Source organism: Anomaloglossus baeobatrachus, chromosome 3 (genome assembly GCF_048569485.1).
Source record: "Anomaloglossus baeobatrachus isolate aAnoBae1 chromosome 3, aAnoBae1.hap1, whole genome shotgun sequence".
Taxonomy (NCBI): Eukaryota; Metazoa; Chordata; class Amphibia; order Anura; family Aromobatidae; genus Anomaloglossus; species Anomaloglossus baeobatrachus.
The window spans coordinates 87443567-87459826 of record NC_134355.1 but is presented as its reverse complement, the minus strand read 5'-3'; positions in this window follow the sequence as shown (position 1 = coordinate 87459826).

Genomic DNA, 16260 nt, shown 5'->3' with positions numbered 1-16260 from the left:
TCCTTTGTTAGAAATAAAAAACACTAACAAAGTCCCTCATTACCAATTTATTAACCCCGACAAACCCTCCATGTCCGGCGTACTCCACAGTCCTCCAGCGTCGCGTCCAGCTCTGCTGCATGGAAGTGACAGGAGCTGCAGAAGACACCGCCGCTCCGGTCACCTCCACGCAGCTAATGAGATGAGTATAGCGATCAGCTGAGCTGTCACTGAGGTTACCTGGATCCAGCGGTGGATGCAGCGGTGGCCGCGGGTAACCTCAGTGACAGCTCAGCTGATCGCGCTACTCACCGCCGCTCCAGTCAGCTCCATGCACCAACTGAGGTGAGTATAGCGATCAGCTGCTTTCACTGAGGTTACCCGCGGCCACCGGTGGATGCAGCGGTGGCTGCGGGTAACCTCAGTGACAGCAGCTGATCGCGCGGCTGTGTTCATTTGCTGTGTGGAGGTGACCGGAGCGGCGGTGTCTGCTGCAGCTCCGGTCACCTCCATGCAGCAGCGCTGGATGCGACGCTGGATCATCCTGGATTACGCCGGACAAGGAGGGCTTTTTCGGGCTGATTAAAGTGGTGAACCAGGGTATATGTGTGTGTTTTTATTTCTAATAAAGGATTTTTTCTGGTGTGTGTGTTTATTTACTGTAACTTACAGATTAATCATGGAGGGTGTCTCATAGACGCATGACATGATTAATCTAGGACTTATTGGCAGCTATGGGCTTCCAATAACTCCTTATTACCCCGATTTGCCAACGCACCAGGGTAAATCGGGAAGAGCCGGGTACAGCCCCAGAACTGTCGCATATAATGTATGCGGCAATTCTGGCCAGCTGCTGACTGATATTGTTAGGGTGGGGGGCTCCCCATAACGTGGGGCTCCCCATCCTGAGAATACCAGCCTTCAGCTGTATGGCTTTATCTGGCTGGTATTAAAATTGGGGGGAACCGCATGCCGTTTTTTTAATTATTTATTTATTTATTTTACTGCACAGTATAGACACGCCCACCGGCTGCTGTGATTGGGTGCAGTGTGACACCTGTCACTCAGCGTGGGGGCGTGTCACACTGCAACCAATCATAGGCGCCTGTGGGCGTGGAAAGCAGGGAATATGAGATGGCTGTGTACAGAGCACAGCGCGCCGGCCGGTTTAAAGGCTCGGTCACGCTGTGCAGGCCGGCCAATCACTGCAATTCCACAACTAACAGGGCTGTGGCATTGCAGTGGTCTGCCAGCCAATCCCTGCATGAGGGCTGGCTCTCAAAAGAGCGCCAACATGCAGGGATGACGACCACGAGTAAAGCACGAGTATTGCAAAATTACTCGGTACCCGCCGAGTAGCCCGAGTACAGTGATACTCGTGCGAGTACCGAGTAGTTACAAGCATGCTCGCTCATCACTAGCTATTATAATTCCAGATAAATTATAAAGATATATTGTCATAAGGAAGTTTTTACAAACATCACTGACTGTCATTAGTGCATGCCCTCATCATCTCCCGCCTCGACTTCTGCAACTTCTTGCTCTCTGGCCTCCCTTCCAACACTCTTGCACCCTTCCAATATATCCTAAAGTCTGTGGACTGCTTCATCAACCTCTCCCCTCGCTATTCCCCAGCCTCGCCATTTTGCCAATCCCTTCACTGGCTTCCCATCGCCCAACGACTCCAGTTCAAAACATTAACCATGACATACAAAGCCATCCACAACCTGTCTCCTCCTTACATCTGTGACCTAGTCTCCCGGTACCTACCTGCACGCAACCTCAGATCCCCACAAGATCTCCTTCTCTACTCCTCTCTTATCTCCTCTTCCCACAATCGCGTACAAGATTTCTCCCGTGCCTCCCCCATACTCTGGACCGCTCTACCTCAGCATATTAGACTCTCCCCTACCGTTGAAAGCTTCAAAAGGAACCTCAAGACCCACCTCTTCCAACAAGCCTACAACCTACAATAGCCCTCAGTCCAGTACACGACTGCGCAACCAGCTCTGTCCTCACATATTGTACCATCACCCATTCCCTGTAGACCGTGAGCCCTCGCGGGCAGGGTCCTCTCTCCTCCTATACCAGTCTGTTTTGTACTGTTAATGATTGTTGTACGTATGCCCTCTGTCACTTGTAAAGCGCCTTGGAATAAATGGCGCTATAATAATAAATAATAATAATAATGGCCGTGTCAGGATATGTGACGACTTCAGAATCTGGAACTCTGCCTGCTAACTTCTCTAATGTTGTGATCATTGCAGGCAGACTCGGGCGTTGACCCACAGACTGGTAATTCATAGGCAGTTTAGCAAGAGTTAATCTCTACTGGGCTGCTTGTTAGTCTCTTTGATCACATGCTGTGGGGGAGCCAGTCACATTCTTTCCCCTCCTATATATAATGCTTGGATGCTTCCTTTATTGCCAGGCATAGCTTCTCTATACCGGTCTGGTGAGTTGTTGTGATCCAGACTTACTGATGGTTGTAGTACTTCATTGCTGGGAGTGGTTGTGGTGTTAACCCTTGTTGTCCTTTTGTTGCTGCCTTCCTTCTCTTGCTTTTCATTTTAGTCTCTTACTCTTTGTTCCCGTGTTTTTTCAGTGTGTCTGAGTTTTGGTTTTTCCCTGTCTGTCTGTATCTGTATTGTAATCACACTTTTTCCCCTTCTTTCCTGGGGGGGAGGGGGGAAGGGAACAGATTTGTTATGGTCAGAAGAATAGGAAGGCATGAGACTTGGGCATCTCCACCATCAGAGGTAATCTTGAGGTTAGGGATAACCTAGGGCCCCTTAGTGTGAGGGACAGCATAACAGTTTACTATGCCTTGCTATCCTACAGTCACATCGTGACATATACAGTATGTACATGTTCAGTGTGGGGTTCTAGCATGAAGACAAAAAATAATTGTGGCATTGAACACCCCTAAGAATATGTGCTCATTATATCTTTTCCATGTGGACTCTGTGAGGAACCTACTTGTCAAAAAGCACTGAAAAATGGTAAAAGTAATGAACATATGTGCAGCGATATCAAAACGACTTTCAGTACATATGTTCCACATTTTGTAACCTCTTCAGTAGAGTTGAGCGCGGTTCGAGGTTCTCCAGTTCGCGGCTCGAGTGATTTTGGGGGCTGTTCTAGATCGAACTAGAACTCAAGCTTTTTGCTAAAGCTCAATAGTTCTAGATACGTTCAAGAACGGTTCTAGCAGCAAAAAGCAGGGCTTTTTACAGCTACAGTGTGCAGGAGCCATCGCTGGCAGCCTGCCAGAAGCTGGTAACCAAGATAAACATCGGGTATCCAAGCAAAGCGCTTTGGTTAGTAACCCGATGTTTATCCTAGTTACGTGCAGGAAGCCCACACTTCCCTGCTCAGCTCACTCCGCCCCTCCTGCACGCGGCATGTACACACACACACACACACACTCACACTCACCTGTCCCCAGCCAAGCAGTCCACGACACTGACGTCCTTAGCGCCACCCACTTCGCACTCCGCCGCCAGCACACATGGCTCCGCCCACCTGCACTCTGCACACATTGTCCCGCTCGGCTTACCTGCGGTGATGAAGTCCCGACCTCAGCGCTGTCACTGTCCTCCATGGCCGCCGCTTGTCACATCACCTTCTCTCGCTTCCGACCCGAGACTCACTAGCGGTGACGTCACGGGCCGCTCGCGATACTTGGCTGTGAAGGCGGCGGTCATTGAACTCAGTGACAGGTTCTGTCAGCAGTGCAAGAGATCAGCCCATGTAATGTACCTCGCTTACAGCAGCACTTGTCATCCCCTGCAGTGACCTGGGCTGACCCATTGATGTTAGCTCAGGTCACTGCACTGCTCTCCCAGCCAATGGGGAACATCCTGCTCTTCATTGACTGGGACACTGTGGATCGTCATGGCAACCCCTTGGATTACACCAGACCTGGATTTGTTTTTCTTTCTAATAAATTGGTTAAAGAGGGAATGTATTGGGGAGTGTTTTTTCAAATAAAAATGTGTTTGTCTTCTATTTTTTTTTATTACTGACTGGGTTGGTGATGTCGGGTATCTGATAGACGCCTGACCTCACCAACCCCAGAGCTTGATGCCAGGTGACATTACACATCTGGTATCAACCCCATATATTACCCCGTTTGCCACTGCACCAGGGCATGGGATGAGCTGGGGCGAAGCACCAGAATTGGCACATCTAATGGATGCGCCACTTCTGGGGCGGCTGCGGCCTGCTATTTTTAGGCTGGGGAGAGTCCAATAACCATAGACCTCCCTAGTCTGAGAATATCCGACCCCAGCTGTCTGCTTTACCTTGGCTGGTGATCCAATTTTGGGGGGACCCGTACGTGGTTTTTTTTTTAATTATTTATTTAATTTAAAATAACAGCGTGGGGTGCCCTCAGTTTTGGATTACCAGCCAAGGTGAAGCTGCCAGCTGTGGTCTGCAGGCTGCAGCCGTCTGCTTTACCCTAGCTGGCTACAAAAATAGGGGGAACCCTCCGTCATTTTTTTTTCATTTTTTTGGCTAAATACAAAGCTAAGCACCCCTTAGTGCCACATGAAAGGCGCCAAAGGGTGCAAAATTACAAAATGCAGAAGAGTGGGACATTATGTGTCTTTCTGCCATTATAATGACAGAAAAGACTGATATGAAGTGCACAAGCACAAGAAAATCACCAGAGCGCTCTACGCTGTGAAAAGCAGTAGAAAATGGCACTGGAGTGAACATGTGACCGCCTCATGTAGGATGAAGCTATGGATCCTGGGTAAATTTATGTATTTTCCCTCCTTCAGTTTTTTTGCAGTATACAAAAAAAACGGAAGGCACACGGATGACAAACAGATGACATACGGACCGTCTACGGAACGGAAACGGATGCCACACGGATGTACCCGTGAAAAAAAATGGACCGTTTTTTGCAGACCGCAAAAATGGATCGGTCGTGTTAATGTAGCCTTATTCTGATCTGCCGTTTATAAACAGCAGGCAGAAATAAGTGAATAACGCCCCCCAGCGTCAGAAAATCTCCGGGGTTTCAGGGCTAGCTGAGACCCTGGAGATCATGATTCAGGACGGTTTTTCCGGTCCCCGCTCACGTGATCACAGGTATACACCGTACACCGATGATCACGTTACAGTAAATGACAGCGCCGGTAAAAAATTATTTATCTCCCATCTGGCATGAACAAACATGATAAATCTCCTCCCCGGTCCCCCGGTGTCGCCAAAGTGCCCCCCTGATGCCCTCCCAGAAATCCAAGATGGCCGCGCGCACAGCAGCGCGCCGGCCGCATTCACCCTACTCCTCTGATTTCTGTCGCATGTGCCATGACACATGCGACAGAAAACTCCTTCCCAGGCCCTGCCAGGTCACCCCCTATAACCCCACCGGTGTTCCCCGGTGTCCCACGGTACCTGTGCAGCGTTGATCCCCCCACGGCCCTTTCCTTCACAATAGACACTGCCGCATGCACAGAGTGGCTGTCAGCTCAGCTTCCTGTGTTCAGACACAGTGAGTGGTGGTTATGCATCTGTAAGCTAAATGGGCGGCACGGTGGCTCAGTAGTTAGCACTGCAGTCTTGCAGCACTGAGGTTCTGGGTTCAATTCTCACCAAAGACACCATCTGCAAGGAGTTTGTATGTTCTCCCCGTGTTTGCGTGGGTTTCCTCCAGGTACTCTGGTTTCCTCCCACACTCCAAAGACATACAGCGCTATGGAATTAATAACGCTATATAAATGAATAAATTATTATTATTACTGCAATGCCCTGCTCATGAGGTAAGGAACATAATTGATCAGGAGAGCTATATACTGCATTTCTAAATGGAGGGATTTGCTTTTATAGTTTCCCTGCTGAACGACTACCAAACATGAGAGTCCGTTATACGCCACAAGAAAACACATCTAAATAGCGAGCTCTGTTGTTAAGTATTCATTCAGCTGGATAACTGGACTTAAAGGGGTATTCCATCTCCAAGATCCTATCCCCAATATATAGTAGGTGGAATAGCAATAATATCAGCAAATACCAATATTTGGAAATGTAGAATAGTTCTCCTGATTAGGCATGCCCTTACCTCCTGAGCAGGGCATTGCAGCTTTGGTAGCAACCATTACGACATGGACTCTGCTGCTGTGGACCCGGGGAGAGTGCGTGCAGATTCATTGCACCCACACTCCTCACATGAAGGGTCTGCACTCCTAGAAAATGGGGGATACGTTCCCTGAGTGTCTCCCCCCCATATTCTAGACGGTCCAGAGTCGTCGTGGGACCCCTTTATTTTCTTTCTTACAATAAACTGGTGAAAGAGGAAATGTTTTGGGGACTGTTTTTTCAAATAAATTTCTTTTGTCGATTTTTTTTTTGTTAGTACTGACAGTTTATGATGTTGGGTATCTAATAGACGCCATGACATCACAAACTGCTGGGCTTGATCTCAGGTGACTTTACAGCTAGTATCAACCCGATTTATTACCCCGTTTGCCACTGCACCAGGGCACGGGATGAGCTGGGGTGAAGCGCCAGGATTGGCGCATCTAGTGGATGCGCCACGTCTGGGGTGCCTGCGGCCTGCTATTTTTAGGCTGTGAAGGCCCAATAACTATGGACCTTCCCACCCTGAGAATACCAGACCACAGCTGTCCGCTTTACCTTGGCTGGTGATCCAATTTGGGGGGGACGCTACCTTTTTTTGTGTAATTATTAATATTTATAAAATAATTATAAAAAAAGAGCCTGGGGGGACTTCCACATTGGATCCCCAACCACGGTAAAGCTGCCAGCTGTGGTTTTCAGGCTACAGCCGTCTGCTTTACCCTAGCTGGCTATCAAAAATGGGGGGACCCAACGTCATTTTTTTTTTTACTATTTTTTAAATAGAAAAAATTAATGGGCTTCCCTGTATTTTGATTGCCAACCAAGGTAACGGCAGGCAGATGGGGGTGGCAACCCATAGCTGTCTGCTTTATCTGTGCTGAGAATCAAAAATACCGCGGAGCACTATGTCATTTTTTTTAAAGATTTATTTTTACAGCACTGTGATGTCCAGCAATCAAAATACAGGGAAGCCCATTTTGTTTTTAGTTATTTAAATAAATAATTAAAAAAAATATATATGGGCTCCTGCTGCATTTTTTGTATTGCTAGCTAAGGCTAATCCAAGCAGCTACTGGCTGCTAACCCCCACTGCTTGGTGTTACCTTCACTGGCAATGGAAAATCCAGGGAAGCATTTTTTATTTTTTTTGCCAAAAAACTACAAATAAAGGACGTGAGCTTCGCCATATTTTTGTATGCTAGCGAGGTATAGCAGGCAGGTGCTGGAAGAGTTGGATACAGCGCAAGAAGATGGCGCTTCTATGAAAGGGCCATTTTCTGAGGCGGCTGCAGACTGCAATTCGCAGCAGTGGGGCCCAGAAAGCTCAGGCCAACCTGTGCTGCGGATTCCAATCCTCAGCTGCCTAGTTGTACCTGGCTGGACACAAAAATGGGGCGAAGCCTACGTCATTTGTTTTCTAATTATTTAATGAAATTCATGAAATAATAAAAAAGGGCTTCCCTTTATTTTTGGTTCCCAGCCGGGTACAAATAGGCAACTGGGGGTTGGGGGCAGCCGTACCTGCCTGCTGTACCTGGCTAGCATGCAAAAATATGGCGAAGCCCACATTATTTTTTTAGGGGGCAAAAAACTTCTGCATACAGTCCTGGATGGAGTATGCTGAGCCTTGTAGTTCTGCAGCTGCTGTCTGTCTGTATGGAGAAGAGCAGACAGCAGCTGCAGAACTACAAGGCTCAGCATACTCCATCCAGGACTGTATGCAGAAGTTTTTTGCCCACCAAAAAAATGACGTGGGCTTCGCCATATTTTTGTATGCTAGCCAGGTACAGCAGGCAGCCACGGGCTGCCTCCAACCCCCAGTTGCCTATTTGTACCCGGCTGGGAACCAAAAATATAGGAAAGCCCGTTTTTTTAAATTATTTCACTTATTTCATGAAATAATTAAAAAACAAATGACGTGGGCTTCGCCCCATTTTTGTGTCCAGCCAGGTACAACTAGGCAGCTGGGGATTGGAATCAGCAGCACAGGTTAGCCCGAGGTTTCTGGGCGCCTCTGCTGCAAATTGCAGTCAGCAGCCGCCCCAGAAAATGGCGCTTTCATAGAAGTGCCATCATCTGGCGCTGTATCCAACTCTTCCAACAGCCCTGAAGCCGGGTGGCTTGTTGGGTAATAATGAGTTAATACTAGCTTTGTTTTACTAGCTAGTATTAAGCCAGAGATTCTTAATGTCAGGCACGTTTGACCCGGCCATTAAGAATCTCCAATAAAGGGTTAAAAAAAAGACACCACACAGAGAAAAAATACTGTAATAGAAATAAATACACAGACACATTAGAGACTCCATCTTTATTACCCCCTGTCAGCCCTCCACGATCCATGGTCTTTTGTCTTTCTCGTTTAACAAATGCAGCTCTGCTCCATCACTGCTGCATGGGGGAAGATGCTGCTTCCCGTGCAGCCTTCACGGAGTGAAGGCTGCACGGGAAGCAGTGTGCAGCCTTCACTCCGTGAGTGATCAGTGCTGCTGGCTGTTAGTGGTAATAGCGGTAATGCTGACAGACGCGTTACAATAGCAACGGTGCTCCGATCATGTAATTCCCGGAGCCGCGGTTAGCGGTGACGTCACCGCTAACTGCGCTGCTATGGCAACGGTGATCTCCGTTAATGACCGGCTGTGTCAGCCGGTCCCTAACAGAATGGGGAGTCGACCGTGTGCTAGAGCATGTCGCCGGTACACGGCGATACACAAATGTGCACCGTGTACCGGAGAGTGCAATGACAGGTCCTACATGACGCGCGATAGTCATGTGACCAGTCTGTAGCCAATGAGATAACAGGCATGTGACTGGTCACATGGCTATTTTGACGTGACGATAGGTCCTGCATCACTGCTGGCAGTGCTGGTCCCCGGGAGGATTCAGCAATCATCGGATGGAATAGCGGCAGGAGACAGAGTGCAGGAGGGATCGCGGGGACCGGTAAGTATTATGGCAATGTTTATTAACTGTATGTGTACATTTATAATGCGTTTTTATGTGTTTGTGATTGCCTCCCATTATTTCCTATTGGTTCGAGTTCGGTTCGTCGAACGTTCGCCGAACTTAACTCGAACGACACCTCCATTCGACGAACCGAACTGGAGCCGAACCACGGCCGGTTCGCTCATCTCTACTCTTCAGACTGCATCAGACTTTGAAAGCCATGAAAAAGTCAAAAGAAGTGAGTGGTCCATTCTTCGGGCAGCTTTTGATTGGAAGCTGCCACTATATTATATGCAGAATTTTAACAAAAAACGCCTGTAGCAAAGCTGCCACAAAAGACATCCAAATAGACATAAAAATAAAACTGCCTGTGTTTTCCTCAAAAACAATGCGAGTACTCCAGTATTTAAAATGCATCATGTACACATACCCTAATTGGAGCCGTTAGTGATTGTAAACTTAAAGGGAACCTGTCAGGTGTAATATGCACCCAGAACCACAAGCAGTTCTGGGTGTATATTGCTAATCCCTGCCTAACTGTCCCTGTATCTAGTAGCATAGATAAAGAGATCTTTAGAAAATGTATTTCTAAAGATCTTTTATGATATGCTAATGAGGCCAGGGACTAGTTGCAATGGCATTAGTTCCTGCACTCATTCCGCCCTCTTAGCATGGCAGCACACCCACAGGGGCCTGCTAACATGCTATTCAATGCAGCATCACCAGTGATGACACGCGTAACTGTGTTCGCTGTCACCACTGATCAGGAGTCCTGTGCGCATGAATGGAAGTGCCTGTGCTGGGACTTTGGATCAGCTATGACAGCGTACACAGGTACGTGGGTCACCGCTGGTGATGCTGCATTGAGTAGCCCCTGTGGACGTGCTACCATGCTACGAGGGCGGAATGAGTGCAGGAACTAACACCCTTGCGACTAGTCCTTGCTCTCATTAGCATATCAGATATCTTTGAAAATACTTTTTCCAAAGATCCCTTTATCTATGCTAGTGTATACAGGGACGGTTAGGCAGGGATTAGCAATATGCACCCAGAACTACTCATGATTCTGGGTGCATATTGCACCTAACAGGCTACCTTTAAAAAGAAATCCTATGTGCTAAAGCCAATGACTACAGTTATGGCAGCCCAGGTTCAGCCACTCAGTTCCCTTTCCTTTCCGTAGAGGCTGAGCTGCAGTACTCGAGATCAGATATTATACAGTGAACGCAGCCATGTTGTTTAGACTTTGTACACTGTGTGCATCCAACTTCTGCAAGAGCTGTAAACCACGGATTAAAATGGTATCAGACTACTGTTACGGCTACCAACGCTACCTCCGCTACTGGTACCGCTAAAACTGCTACTATCTTATATTGATTACTTATACTAAAGATAATCAATATCCATGTCTTGGAAAACCTGTACAAAAGAAGCAATGTTATTTTTCTATAACGTATCAAGCACTGTGTGAGGCAGGACCTCATTAATTCAGCGCAGGATGTGGAGTGTTTTGATCTTTTTTTCCAAATTATACAATGGGGTGTAGTAATTTGAAAATAAATTGGCTACGTCTTTAGAGCTTTTAAATTTTATATTATTGTACAGTAATTACAATGATAATGTATCTTCTGTTTGTATAATCTGGCTTTCAGCTTGCCTAGGTCTTTACACTGATGATGAATTGATTGAGTAGGATTACTGTTATGTTGATTTTTCAGGGAGGTTAATTTAGCTGTAATGTTCGGAGGTTTGCACCACGTTCATTTATTTTGTGTCATCAATAAACAGAACAAAACAAAGATAGTAAAATGAAGGATAACATTAAATCAAAATATGTAATATAAAGGAATAAGGGCATTAAATAGGAAAATAATAGAACTCTAGTTGTCTACATAAACCAACTATCCAATAATTTCAGCCCAACCCTCTCTGAGCTGCATCTAAAGGCCACTTTACAAGCTACGACATCGCTAGCAATTGCTAGCGATGTCTAGCGAGATAGCCCCCGTCGTACGCCGATATGTGGTGATCGCTGACATAGCGAACATTATCAATACGGCAGCGTCACATGCACATGCCTGCTCTGCGACGTCGCTGTGACTGCCGAACAATCCCTCCCTCAAGGGGGAGGTGCGTTCGGCGTCACCGCGACGACACTAAGCGGCCGGCCAATAGAAGCGGAGGGGCGGAGATGAGCGGGACGTAACATCCCACCCACCTCCTTCCTTCCGCATTGCGGGCGGGAGGCGGGTAAGGTGAGGTTCCTCGTTCCTGCGGTGTCACACGGAGCGATGTGTGCTGCCGCAGGAGCGACGAACAACAGCGTACCTGCAGCTGCAATGATAATTGGGAATGGACCCCCATGTCACCGATGAGCGATTTCGAATGTTTTTGCGATGATTCAAAATCGCTCATAGGTGTCACACGCAACGACATCGCTAACGCGGCCGGATGTGCGTCACAAATTCCGTGACCCCAACGTGTAAAGCGGCCTTTACGCATGTCACTGTCATGCCACAAACTAGGAGAACGTCTGGCATGAGGCCAAATACACAACAAAATAGGGATAACACCACGACAAACAAGGGGTACATTTGGAACACTTTAACAATGGTGGGCCCGAGCACTAGTGAGAGAGAAGATGGACAGCTCCTTCACTTATCTGCAACTGTACACTAAACTCCTAGCAAGTCCCTATACATGTTCTTCACCTGTTACCGAACAGGAACCTGGAGCCCTGAGTGACCCTACAATAGTCCTGGCTAGTGAGTAGACAGGTAAGATACACTAGCCCTACCGCTGCACTACAACAACACACTAGGGAAGTAAGACAGCAAGGGGGGAAACACAATGATGAACTGCTGCATTCAGCACCAAGACTGCAGCCATCACATCAACTTCAACAGAAAGTTAAAGCAGCTCCTTCTACATCTTGGCTCAGAATTCAAATGTCAAAGAATAACCGGTACCCTCTTCTGGTAGTTGAGGGTATATAAAGGGACTGGGAGTGGTCCCGAACCGGAAACAGCTGACCAGGATTTGGAAGCTGCTAGAAAGCAAACTGACATTAACCCTACGACTGCCAAAGGAAAGGAAATCCATTTAATGTTGAGAGTCTAGCATGGAAATGACTCTGAAGCCCTGAATTGGTCACTAGTGTCATAATGCAGGGATAGGCGTGACATTCACCAACCAGTACCCTGCTCAGCATTGACAGTGGCAAAAACAAGAGCATACTAACATAAGGTGACCCCCTAAAGCAATATTTTATTAGATATGCATTAAAACCTTATTGTATATAATAAAATGGTTCATAAAAAATGCAGAAAAAGATAATGATATACAATATTTTTCGGACTATAAGAGGCACCGGATGATAGGGCGCACCCTGGTTTTAGAGGAGGAAAATAGGAAAATAAAATTTTAAGCAAAAAATGTGGTCATGACACACTGTTATGGGGCGAGGATCTGCTGCTGACACTGCTATGGGGGTAATGTCCCCCTCTACTAAGGTACCCCATCCTGGTAATGATCCTCCTGCCTTGTATATATATGTCCCTCATCCTGGTATAGCCCCCATCCTACTATATACCACCATCATGGTATGTGCTCCCATCTTGCTATATACCCCATCCTGGCATATGGCCGCATCCTGCTATATACCACATCCTGAAATATGGCCGCGTCCTGCTATATACCCCATCCTGGCATATGGCCGCATCCTGCTATATACCACATCCTGAAAAATGGCCGCATCCTGCTATATACTCCATCCTGGTATATGGCCGTGTGCCGCCCTGTGCGAGCAGCCGGGGCTGCTCGGATCCAGATCTACGGTACGGTTCGAGGGGTTCTCCGGACCCGAGGGGGGTCGCGCGGACACTTCGAATAAAAGGGGACGTATTTAAACGGGGTTGGTTGTACAATGTCTGTGATGCCACCCACGGTATGTGGTGAGATGTAGCACCACCGCTGCCGTTGCGGGGCTCCCGGGGACGTTGGGCTGGCAGCTGGATGTTAACTATGGGATGGGTAGGGATGGATGTCCCGGGGCCCAGTATCTCTATGCTAAGGATGGTGATTGCAGAGGCCGGCGCACCCGGCCAGGCCGGGGATGTTACTCATGGTCGAATAAAGCACACAAGTTCTGTGGTAAACCAAGGTGATGGTAGCCGGTTGCCGCAGCGGGTGTCTCTGATCCCACACCCGGGTTGGTAGTCAAAGTCTCTCTCCTCTGCACTCGGTGTGTTGTAGGTAGGACTTCCCGGTTTGAAACACAAGAGTCCGCTCCCAGTCCTCTGGTTGGGAGCCATGCCCGTCTGACACTGACCCTTGGGATCTACTGGCCCTGGCGGTTGCCCTATCCCTCTCGGTGGGTGGTTGTCTACTTTTTGGGACTTAGGTTGGGACAGGACCTAAAATCCTGCCCTCAATTGGTTAATTAACTAGGCCGTCGGTGCTGGTCCTGACTTCAGGGTCCAAGTACCCCCTCTGTGCACACGGTTTCCGGGTCGGTTCTCCGGTGTCGGTACCGGCGGGCTACAACCCTGTCCCGGTCCACCTCGGATCTCCGGCAGCCGTCTTCCCGTCTCCTGCAGACTCTGGCTACCGTCTGCCACCTAGCCAGTACATCATGGCTCCAACCCTGGCGCTTGTCATTCTTTTTCTCCACTGCACACTTGAACTTGTACGTAAACTTATCTGACTGTTTTCCAGCCCCGGGTTCTCTAGACCCCTAGGTGGGCGTTCCCTAACCACCTGGTCCCGCCCACTGGTATGTCTGTCCTACCCCGAGGGGGGTGACTAGGGTTTCAGGTCGGCTGATTTAACCCTTTGTTGGATAGGTGTTCTGCGGGGGCCTATGTGTACATCTACCTGGTTTTCCAGGGCTTTACAGCCGCATCCTGCTATATACCCCATCCTGGCATATGGTCTGACCCTGCTATATACCCCATTCTGGTGTATGGCTGCATCCTGCTATATACCCCCATCCTGCTATATACCCAATCCTAGTATGTGCTCCCATCCTGCTATATACCCCATCCTGGCATATGGCCGCACCTGCTATATACTCCATCCTGGCATATGGCCGCATCCTGCTATATACCCCATCCTGCTCATATACACCCATCCTGCTATATACCCCCATCCGGGCATATGGCCGCATCCTGTGACACACAAAAAAATAAACGTTTATACTCACCTTTTCTCGCTCCACGCAGAATCGCTCCTCCTCCCATCTGTGCCAGCAGCAGCGCCGCGGACCTGTGTCGAGCCGGCCACGATCCTTGCAGCATTGCTCGTCCTCCTGTCTGTGCCGGCTGTGGCTGTGTGTGGACACGTGCACACAGCGATGTCGTCATCGCTGTGCGCACCGCTAGTCTCCACACACAGCCGCAGCTGGCAGACAGGAGAAAATTGCGATGCTGCAGGGATCGTGGTCGTTGAGTATACTGATTCATTGCACCCCACGCTGATGATGATGCACGGGGGGCAGTGAATACAGCCGCACATGATCACTCCAGGCTGTAGTTGCCAGGGGTGATCATGCGGGCCGGCTGTTTAGTATGCGCGCATCCCCCACTCATCATCCCACCCACCTGCCAGCGCCGGCTTTGGCGCTGAGAGATGATGGGTGGGATGATGGGCGTGCATATGAAATGTGCGGGCCCCCGTCGTCACGGCAGATGCTGCTGCAGCCTGCTAATTTCCCCAATGACGAGCCACTGCAGCACCCTCATTCCCCGCAGCCTACATTCAGACTATAAGGCACACCCCCCACTTTCCCCCAACATTTGGGGGGAAAAAAGTGCGTCTTATAGTCCGAAAAATATGGTAGATAGGATAGGGCTGGTGTACCCTTCACAATGCCCTATATGATAATCTATACTTAGCCACGGAGGTTGGCACCCTAATGAATATGACAATAGTGGCACCCTCACTCCTCATACTCTGTCCCTAGACTTCCCTATCAAGCCCTATCTGTAGACAAGCAGTTAGTGTATGACAATATATATAAATAAATTTGATGTACCATACTCATAAGTAAAGGCAAGATAGATAGATACATGTGATATAGCATAGTTATTTGACATGGTCCGATGATCCAGCTATGTAACCAATTATGCCAACTAATTATGCCTGTAGAGGGTACTGCTGAATTAACACGTTTAAAGTATAGTCCCCCTATGTATTGTCCTATTTTCACCTGGATCTGAATGTGAAAAGACACATTAAGAAAAGTATCTGGTATACCAAATGTCAAGAATTGGATATTTTAGGCAGTGTAGGTTTTTAGCAAAATATGCAGTGACACAAGGCTACAAGGGTACTTATCACTTTATCTCCTTAGAGGACTGCCTACGCAACACAAGTAAATGTTGGAAAGATAGGTGGAGCAGAAATGAGAGCAGGATTTACTCGCAGGACTAATGACACACAGAAGCCATTAATGACGTGAAGGTCGAGCATGTGAAGCGCTGACCGAGTAAACATTGCGGTGCAAAACCAGTCATGGAATCAGATGAGTTGATGAATAAAACCAGGGAAGATGCTTATTTAAAGGGGGTACAAGCGCAAGTGTGACGCCCTGGACTAGCCAGATAGTCACAGACATAACACCACACACACACCCTTCCCTAGACAGTCACAACAGTCAAACAAAAACCCTTGTTGCCTCCCTCTAGGGTCTGATATCCACACCAGATGGGGCAGAGCCAGGCGGTTGGCCCCACCCACCGAGGAGTTCACAGGTCTGGAGGCGGGAAAAGCAGTAGTTAGAGTTTGGAGGTGAAAGTGTGAGGAGTAGAAACTGCAAATGTCTGGGTCGGAGCCCAGGCACTGACAGCAAGGTTGGCAGACGGTGGTGGCCGTCTGCAGGAGTTAGTGGACCTCTGCAAAACCGTAGCACCGGGGTCGGGCGGTGGCCCGCCGGTAGCAAACCGGTGAGTGGAGTGAAGTTAAGCACAAAGGCAGGGCCATCGGACCCCTACTTGGCTTGGAGCCGCCGACAACGGTCAAATCCGAGTGTGACCGGAACCCCAGGGGTTTCCCAACAACCAAGACCCGACAGAAGGCAACAGTCCACACCGTGAGGATATACAGCCACTGCCATAGGCTAGAGATCCAAGGGCCAGTGCCTGCGGGCAAAACAGGCTCCTTCGGTACCTATACACCAGGGAGCGGACTACCGGTGGGCAACCACAGGAGTCAGAACATTCTAACAAGGTGCAGGGAAAGACA